Below are 9,801 nucleotides of genomic sequence, written 5' to 3'. Positions count from 1 at the left end.
TTTTAACCTGCGCTTTAATATTCTAATACTCTACCAGAAGGACCCTTAATAAGAGGCAAGATGCTGGGTTTCCAAGCGTACTTAAAGGTCGTTGAAAATGTTTTGCTCCGAATTTTGCGTGTGGGTCAACAAAGCAAAAGGAGGCAATTAATTCAATCTTTAATACATATATATATATATATATATATATAATATATAATATATATATATATATATATATATATATATATATTATATATATATATATATTATATATATATATATACACATGTAAAACAACACCTCGATTTTCAGAGGCATCCAACCCTGCATGGGAAATTCAAATATCCTATAATGTGATTCATCTTCCGGACCTGGGTAAAAATCGTTTACGAACATAGCATCCTTCCCTACCTAAATACCCTTACCTTATACCCTACTGATGTCTTGACCTACAAGTACTATGGCTTTGTCCTACCTTTAGGAGCAAGAGCGGCCCTGTAACAAAAATAGAAAAAAAATAACAAATTAAACAAATGCACAGAAGTAAAGAAGAGTTAGAACTGCGTGTGACCATTTTAATTCATTGTTGCGTAACATTTCTTACACTGTTTAACGTTAAATCATTTAAATTCATGCAAAACCGTAAAACACATAAATATGACACGACAGTATAGTGTATTTTATTTTTCCTTCACATATAATTTTCCTTCACCCCATGCCATAATCCTCTTGACTCTTATATTTTTTCAGATATTTGTTCACGATTTTAAGCCAGAGCCAAGAAAAGTAAGATCTCTTATAACAAGATTCATGCATCCTTGTCTATATGCAAGTTGCCCCTTCGAACTGAATGCATCATTCTCTAGAAAGCTATCTCTTCTCCCATTGGCTCTCCGGAATTTAACAAACCCACCCCCCCCCCCAGGAACTGGATGTTGCTTACCGGGAGAAGACTTAAAAGGGCAGGAACCCAGCAGTTCGCCCTCAGAAGATCCTTAGACCTAGGAGAGGTCAAAAGCTCCTGCTATCTCGCCCTGCAGACCACACTTCGCCCCTTCCTGCTCCCCCTGCCTCCTCTGGGGAAATCCCAAGTATTTTTATACGTCCATAGTGCACAGAAATATTAGCAGATAAGAAGACTTCCAAGCCCAGGATTTCCAGACAAACACCATGGCTGATTGAGGTAGAACTTGGGAACCCTTGGAGTAAGCCTTGCATTTTCAATAACCCGTCTGCACAAAATTCTGAATGCCGTGCCTGGTTGCCCCCAGCCACGTGTTTCTGGTGAATCGACAATTAACCACCTTATTAGTTCCTGGACCTATGTAAATTAATGTAAATATAGTGCATTTAAAACTAAAGTCCAGCTTTTATGTAAATTCACCCTACCTCAGTAATATCGGCCTTCTGCCATAGTTTTTTTCTCTTCTTTGTTGTGACCTCTCGTTCCTCCATCCAGGGCCAATTTTTTCCAGTGTTAAACTACATATTCTAGTAGTGAATGAGCAGTTCAGAACATACTGTATAAACAGAACCGGCTTTTCAAATTAATCAATGCTACTTATTATAATTTGCCCGTATGAATGAACAGACTTTACGAATAATAGCAATACCATAACACTACAACCTGTGAATAGAATTTGAAAATGTTCATCATGATTGTCAATAGAACATCTACTATATCACAAATACGAACGCCTGAAGGTATAACAATACCTAAATTAAAACGACTTTACTTCCAACATTTTCAAACCTATTCAAACAACGTAGTATTTGTTTAAAAAGCCGGAAGAAATCAGGGAAATAGGGAGACAAATCGGCCTTTACAAATTCTAAGGTTTACTGAGGATAAGTTCTCTCTCTCTCTCTCTCTCTCTCTCTCTCTCTCTCTCTCTCTCTCTCTCTCTCTCTCTCTCTCTCTCTTCCCCAGAGAGCGTGTCAATAAATAACCTACCAACCAAATGAGAATTAATAGCCTTGGCTTAAGTTATTTAATATTTTGTGACTGCGGCACTAATATGGATAAGCTTCAGCAGCAGTAAACTGACAATTTTAACTGGTAAAACAATAAATATACCACGCTGGCGACAGGCAAAATTCTTTTCCAAAACGTTGACTAAAATACACTCCATTCCTATGCTCTCTGTTTGGGGGTTGCACGGCAACTCGAACGCACAGTGTCCTATAAACATGCAAACCACGTAACTAGCTTTACTATGCATCAAATGGAATACAAAAACGACTGGCATATATTAAAAATAAATAATAAACACACACACACATATCTCGCTTCCAACCTAAAATAATTCTTTACACAAAATTCATGTCATGATAACAGGAGCACTTGTACAGTAACTCATATGTCCAGAGAGGAACAATCTAGTTTATGAAAAAGGCAATTACCATATTCTGAAGTACGAAAAAGGAATAATAATTACTGACAAAGTATTCTTTTGAAAGTATGTTACAAAATAACAGGTACGTTTATTATTTCAATTCGTCAAAGGAAGAATGAAATACTATATATAGGATATTATTATAGTAGTATATATTAATATATTATATATATATAATATATATTATATATAATATAAGTATATATATATAAATATATATATATGAGTATATATATAATATATAATAATTATTATATATATAATAGAATAGATCGGAAGAAGTGAAAAAGGATTATATATATATATTAATATAATCAATATATATAATATTAATTAGTATATATATCTATATATATAATATATAATATTATATAATATATTATTATTATATAATATTATATATATATATATTATATGGACGTTGCGGCTCAACGAATTGAGGATAGTTAGCTCAGCAGTACCGGGTATTCCCGAAAGTGGGCGGGACCTGTATCACCTACAAGAACGATGGCAGCGCCGCCACCGCCGCCACCGCCGCCAGAAAATGAAAATTTTCGACTGCCAGGTAAGAAACCGTACAGCTAATGTAGCTGTTTGGTCATTATATGTGAAACCTTATTTTATCATTAAAATATCATTTTGACATTAATTTGTTTCCGATTTTGTGACACTGCTAATTACGTTAATGTAAAGCTTGTGTAAGGGAGCCAGCAGTACCTCCCCCCACCTCTCTCTCTCTCATATGTAGCATAATCCATCCATCTTTATAATTGTCCATTTTCTATCCTCTTATATATATAATATTAATGATATAATATATATTATATATCTATATATATATATATATATATAATATATATATATATATATAATATATATATATATATATTATATACTATATATATATATATATAAGAGGATAGAAAATGGACAATTAAAAAGATGGATGGATATGCTACATTTGAGAGAGAGAGAGAGAGAGAGAGAGAGAGAGAGAGAGAGAGAGAGAGAGAGGGGGGGAGGGAGGTAATGCTGGCTCCTTACACAAGTGTACATTAACGTAATTAGCAAGAGAGAGAGGTGGGGGGGAGGTACTGCTGGCTCCTTACACAAGCTTACATTAACGTAATTAGCAGTGTCACAAAATCGGAAACAAATTAATGTCAAAATGATATTTTAATGATAAAATAAGGTTTCACATATAATGACCAAACAACTACATTAGCTGTACGCTTTCTTACCTGGCAGTCGAAAATTTTAATTTTCTGGCGGTGGCGGCCATCGTTCATGTAGGTGATACAGGTCCCACCCACTTTCGGGAATACCCGGTACTGCTGAGCTAACTATCCTCAATTCGTTGAGCCGCAACGTCCATCTGTGGAAAGAGGGAGGGCTCTGATTATGTAATTGTTTGGTAAGTATATGTGAAACCTTATTTTATCATTTAAAATATCATTTTCACATAAGTGACTTACCAAACAACTACATTAGCTGAATCCACATTACCCGGAAGGTGGGTATATGGACAGCTTTATGAACAAAAAACGATAATCATGTGCTCACATTAATGTTTGCAGTACCTTTACCTTGAGAGAGCAGCTACAGGTAGATACTGCCTCTGGTTGGCACTCTCATCATATGTAGGAGACGTGGCAGTAATGGCCAGAGTCGTCCCTATTAATGGTGGGATTTTGCAACCATGGAAGTACACCGATGATTGACAAAACATCAATAATTTGCCCTTGCCCTGGCGAAAAGACCAGATAAGACCACACAACACCATCACCTACACTAAAAACCATATGATACCCTTAACCAGATATAAGAACTGGTGGGTACTTTGGGTACATGTACCCCCAGGCTTCCCAAAAACTCAACAACCTCAAATCCAAGGTGAGGAGATAGTAGAGGGAAAAAACCGGGTCCCCCTATGCTTCCTCTCCCAACACCATTCCTGCTACTGACAACGGTCCCAATCTAAAACAGTTTTCGAAAGTAGTTTTTACCTCCTTCAAATAGTGCGATGTAAACACCGATTTCGACCTCCAGAATGTTGTTTACATAATGGAGGATAGAGACATATTTTGTCTGAAAGCCAAAGACGTTGCTACTGCACGAATCTCGTGCGTCTTCACTTTCAGCACCCTAAGAGCATGTTCCTGAGTTTGGGCATGTGCTTCTCGGATCAAAATCCTCAGGAAAAAGGACATTGCATTCTTTGAAAGTGGCTGAGACGGGTCTTTCACTGAGCACCAGAGTTGGTTCGACTCTCCTCTCACAGTTTCTATCCTAGTCAGGTAGTGTCTGATGGCTCTGACCGGACACAATGTACATTCCTTGTCTTCCGACCTGACTAAGTCCGTTAAGTTCTTTATCCTGAAAGAACGGGGCCAAGAATTCGAAGGATCCTTGTTCTTAGCAAGGAAGTCTGTTACATATGAACAAACTGCATTGCCCTGGGCGAAACCCACTTCCTTACTCATCGCCTGCAACTCGCTTACTCTTCCCACTGTGGCTAAGCTGACTAGGAATAGTGCCTTCCTAGTTACATCTCTTAAGGTTGACAAATTCAATGGTTCGAATTGGGGACCAGTGAGCCACCTTAAAACCACATCCAAATTCCATTCCCCTTCTTCGGGCTTGAAAATTTTGGAGGAACTAAAGGATCTGATCAGGTCGCTGATGTCCTGATTTGACGAGATGTCGAGGCCTCTATGCTTAAATACTGATGTAGGCATGGCCCTATATCCTTTAACAGTCGAAGAGGCCAACTTCTTGGAGTCCCTCAGAAATAACAAAAATTCTGCAATTTCTGTTATAGATGTTTCAGAAGAAGAGATGTTATGTCATTTGCACCATGACCTAAAGACTCTCCACTTGTACTGGCAGAGCTTGGCAGAAGAGCCTCTTCTGCAGCTAGCAATAGCTTCCGAACTCCCTTCGCGAAAAATCTTTTGCTCTGACAAGGTCCCTGACAGTCTGAATCCTGTCAGGGCCAGAGCAGACAATCCTTGGTGACATCGGTTGAAATGGGGTTGTCTGAGAAGCAATGGATTTTGTGGAAATAGTCTGGGAAAATCCACTAGCAGACAGAGAAGGTCCGGGAACCACTCTTTCCTGGGCCAGAATGGAGCTACTAGGGTCATTGTCACATTCTGGTGCAACTGAAGCTTGTTTAATACCTCTCTTATCATCTGAAGGGAGGAAAAGCGTAAACATCCAGTCCTGTCCAATCTAGCAGCACTGCATCAGTTCTCCACACTAGTGGTTCTAGAATCGGAGAACAGAAATAGGGGAGGCGATTGCTCCTTGATGTGGCAAACAGGTCTATTGATGGTCTTCCCCAAGCTTCCAGAGGTCCTGACACACCCTCGTTGGTAAAACCTGATTCACACGACTCAGTTCATCTGCAATAACATTCATTTTTCCTTGGACGAATCTTGGAAAAAGGGTGATCCTCTTCTCGTTCATCCAGGTGAGGAGATCTTTGGCTATCTTGTTGAGAGAGAACAAGTGGGTCCCTCCCTGCTTCCGTACATATGAAAATGCTGTGGTGTTGTCTGAGTAGATCGCTATGTTCCTTCCGGTGACTAAAGGATCGAACGCTTGTAGTCCTAAGAGGATGGCTTTAAATTCTTTCTCATTGATGTGCAAAGCCTTTTCTCATTCTGTCCATAGACCTAATACTCTCTTGTCTCCTAGAAAGGCTCTCCTTCGCTGTCCGAGGTGTCTGAGAAGAACTGCAATTCGGGGTTCGACACGACTAGGGAAAATCCTTATAGTAATCTTTTCCTCGAATACCACCAACGAAGATCCACCTTTATCTCTTCCGTCAGAGGGAAGACTAGCGAGTCCGGTTGCGTCTTCCGAGACCAATTTGCTTTCAGGAGGAACTGAAGCGGCAACATGCGTAGGCGTCCTAACCTGACAAAACTCTCCACTGAAGCCCAGGTCCCAAGGAGGCTCATCCATTCGAGAACTAAGAACTGAGCAGGACGGGCGAACTGAGAACGCGAGAACTGAGCAGGACGGGCGAACAAGAAATTACTGTCAACAGGCAGGACTCTATCCTCTTTGGGGAGAGAAAAGCCCGAAAAGCTAGTGAGTCTAGTATCATCCCTAAATAGAGAATCCTCTGAGTTGGAATCAATTGGGACTTCCCCATGTTTATTAGAATACCCAATTGCTGTGTCAAAATAAGTGTCTTCTCTAAGTCCTTCACACACTGATGACTGGATCTGGCTCAGGAGCCAGTCGCCTAAGTAAAAAGCTGTGTTGATCCCCATCAAATGCAGCCACTTTCCTAGAGGAGCGAGAATCCAAGTAAATACTTGAGGGGCGGTTGACAGTCCGAAGCAGAGGCCTCTAAACTGGAAGACTCTCTTCTCGAAGACAAATCTCAGGAACTTCCTGGAGCTCTGATGGATGGGGACATGGAAGTATGAATCCTTCATGTCGAGAGTCACCATCCAGTCACCCTGTTGGATGGCCGACAGTACCGATCGACTGGTTTCCATTCAGAATTTTGTCTTCCGGATGAAGAGGTTCAGAGCGCTTACGTCCAAAACAGGTCTCCATCACCCTGATGCCTTGGGGCCTATTGTAAAATCCTGGGGAGTTCTTGTCAGTTACCTCCTCTATGGCTTCTTTGCTGATGGGTTTTTCTACTTCTTTGCCTAAAGCCAAAGCTCTTGTTGATCCTGTCGAGTATGCTGTCAAACAGACAGGTGTATTGGACAGTGGTGGATCCTGCATAAATGGGATCACATATCCCTCTCGAAGCACCTGTATTACCCACTGTTCTGCTCCTCTTTGACTCCATTCCTCCCAGTAGTCATGGAGTCTTGCCCTCACGGGTGTGTGAAGGCTCTTTCGTTCATTTCTCTGTCTTAAAGGGAGGTTTCTTGGTAGACTTGGAGGTAGTTCATAGGTTAGCCTTTGGTCTCTACTGCCACCTCGACTTACCTCCTTGAAAGGGGTGCTTTTGTAGAGGGGAAGCTTTAGCTCCCATCGCTGGAGGTTCCTTAGGCCTTCTTGCTGACTGAGAAAGAAAATCCTTGGCGGACTTTGTCTCGAGGTCCGACAGTACATGTTGGATAGTTTCTTCTGGGAATAGGTGAGACTTACTCAAGGGGGAGAACAACAAATCCGATTTTTGGTTCGTGGTTACTCCTCGAGATGTGAAGGAGCACCACCATTCTCTCTTCTTGGGTACTCCCATAGTGAATAGAGCAGCCAATACCCCTGAACCGTCTCTCACTGCCCTGTCCGCACAGGAAAAACTATTGAGCCAATCCGCAGAAATTTCTTCATCCAGACTGGCAATCTTCCATTTTTCTGACTAACGCTGCAATTGTCTAATCCAGAAAACTGAAGACTTCAATCACTTTGTACAAGTTCTTCTTCACCAGGTGATCCAACTCAGGTGAAAAGAACAACACTTTCAAAGCCGAGAACACTGCTCTTCTGTGTGAGTCCACATGGCCGGAGAAGTCTCCTTGGGAGGAGGCAGATACTCCCAGGGAAGGAACTTCTCCTGTCGCATAAAACCTATAGGTTTTATTCTGCAGCTTCGATGGAGGGTAGGCAAACGAAGCCTTGCCTGACTCCTCTTCTTAGCAAGCCACTCTTCTACTTCCTTCAGTGCTTTCTTCGAGGACTGAGAGAGAACTGGTTTTGGTAAACCCAAAGGCGCTGATCTCCTATTATTCACAAACATCGACGGAGAAGAAGGCAAAGCTGGCTCAAAAAAATCTGGATGTCTGTAAAAGGAACCTTAACAGACTAGAATAAGCCTAAGAGGGTTTCGATTCCTGGTCTTGAGTTTCCTCTTCCATCAGGACGGACGACACCCCGTCTTCTCCTTCCGTCTGGTTCGTTGTCTTCTTCAAAAAGATAATTAATTCTTGAAGTTGATGTTTAAAGGGGCCCAAAGCGGAATCCTCTAACAATGGTTTGGTCTTCAAATCATCCTTGGTCAAAGTCAAAGTCGCTGCTGTCATACGGCTCTTCTTCAAAAATGATTGACTGGGAGTCGAAACAACACAAGACAGACGAGTCAAAACTCATATCGACACACAACGAGGTGAGTCGGCATCGTAAGCACGCGAGCGCTGTACCGCACGTGAGTGTCTAACTTCATCTGAAGTTACGCTGTCCGAAGAGGACTGATGATCTTCCCGAAAAATCTGGTCCGGAGCGAAACTGCAGGAAGGTTGTGGACTCCAGTGCTCCTAGGATTTCTTAATAGGCAGCGACATCCCTCTCGCACACTGGGCAAGTTTCTTCAATGAACGAGACACTAAATCACTCCACACTTTTCGCCTCAACACAGGCGACTGCACTTCCAAGCCAGACGACAACTGCACGTCACTGATATCTACGCCTTTCCAGCGGCGTTTTCTGGGCACTCGCGAGTTGACTACGTCGACAGAGTCGGCGACTGACCGTGGGCAAACTCCCCCAGTCTCCCTTCAACCTCCGGTATGTCTTCTCCCGGGAGCTGGGGAGTATGACAGTGACCTTCGTCTAGGAGAACAGGGGGAACGGACAGCCGCCTCCTTGGACACGACACTGACACTGACACTTGGCCTAACACTGGCCTTTTCACTTGACTTCTCTACGAACGCACGAAACGACATACCCAAATCCATAACGGATTTTGCCAAGAGCTCAAATTTCTTGTCCATCTTGGACTCTAACAAGGAAATGGTGTTGGGATCGGAAACATGGGATACCTGGTCTGGAGTAATTGGTACTGAAGTTGGAGGACTATCAATAGGTGAAATATTCGATAAAAGTGGAGAAGATAGTGACAGTTTGTTTGCCTCCAAAGGCACGGGAGTTGTCTCTTACTCTAGTTTTACTACCCGCTCTAAGAGCTGTTTTCCTTTTCCTATCTTTGTCCATCTTATCCAAATGAGTTTGAAAAGTCTTCCAACCTTGTTCATCTAAACTACGGCACTCATCACAAGTTAATTCCTTGCTACAGCACTGACCCCTACATTTAACACATTTGGAGTGCGGATCGTAACATAGTTTAGCTAATCTAGTTTTGCAGCCACCGCTGCAAAACCTAACTGAAGAAGAACTAGCATCAGACATCTTCGTAATAACTTGCTAATAACTGATGAAGCAAAATAGCCAACCAAGAAATTGTACATCACCAAAAAAAAAAAATCCACGATGGCGACGAAAGTCGACTGCAACAACTAATCCACCGGTGTTACCCCGTGGCTGGCAGAAAACGAATTGAAGTCTAAAGCTCAGCAGTACCAGGTATTCCCGAAAGTGGGCGGGATCTGTATCACCTACACGAACAATGGTAGCGCTGCTATCGCCGCCAGGAATTTGAATTTTCAACTGCCAGGTAAGAAAGCGTACAGCTATAATTGTTTGGTAAGTCACTTATGTGAAAACAACA

The 9,801-nt window shown here is 41.7% G+C and overlaps 1 long non-coding RNA gene across 1 annotated transcript in view; it reads right to left on the bottom strand.

Moving 5' to 3' along the window:
- LOC135225445 (uncharacterized) overlaps positions 1-9,801 on the bottom strand; it is a 140,146-nt gene that overhangs the window by 116,451 nt on the left and 13,894 nt on the right. Inside the window, exon 2 of the long non-coding RNA XR_010316961.1 lies at positions 458-477. This is a non-coding gene — a long non-coding RNA (uncharacterized LOC135225445). The remainder of the gene's footprint in view (positions 1-457; positions 478-9,801) is intronic.

This window comes from Macrobrachium nipponense, chromosome 13 (genome assembly GCF_015104395.2).
Source record: "Macrobrachium nipponense isolate FS-2020 chromosome 13, ASM1510439v2, whole genome shotgun sequence".
NCBI classification, from domain to species: Eukaryota; Metazoa; Arthropoda; class Malacostraca; order Decapoda; family Palaemonidae; genus Macrobrachium; species Macrobrachium nipponense.
This window is presented reverse-complemented; position numbering and strand designations above follow the sequence as displayed.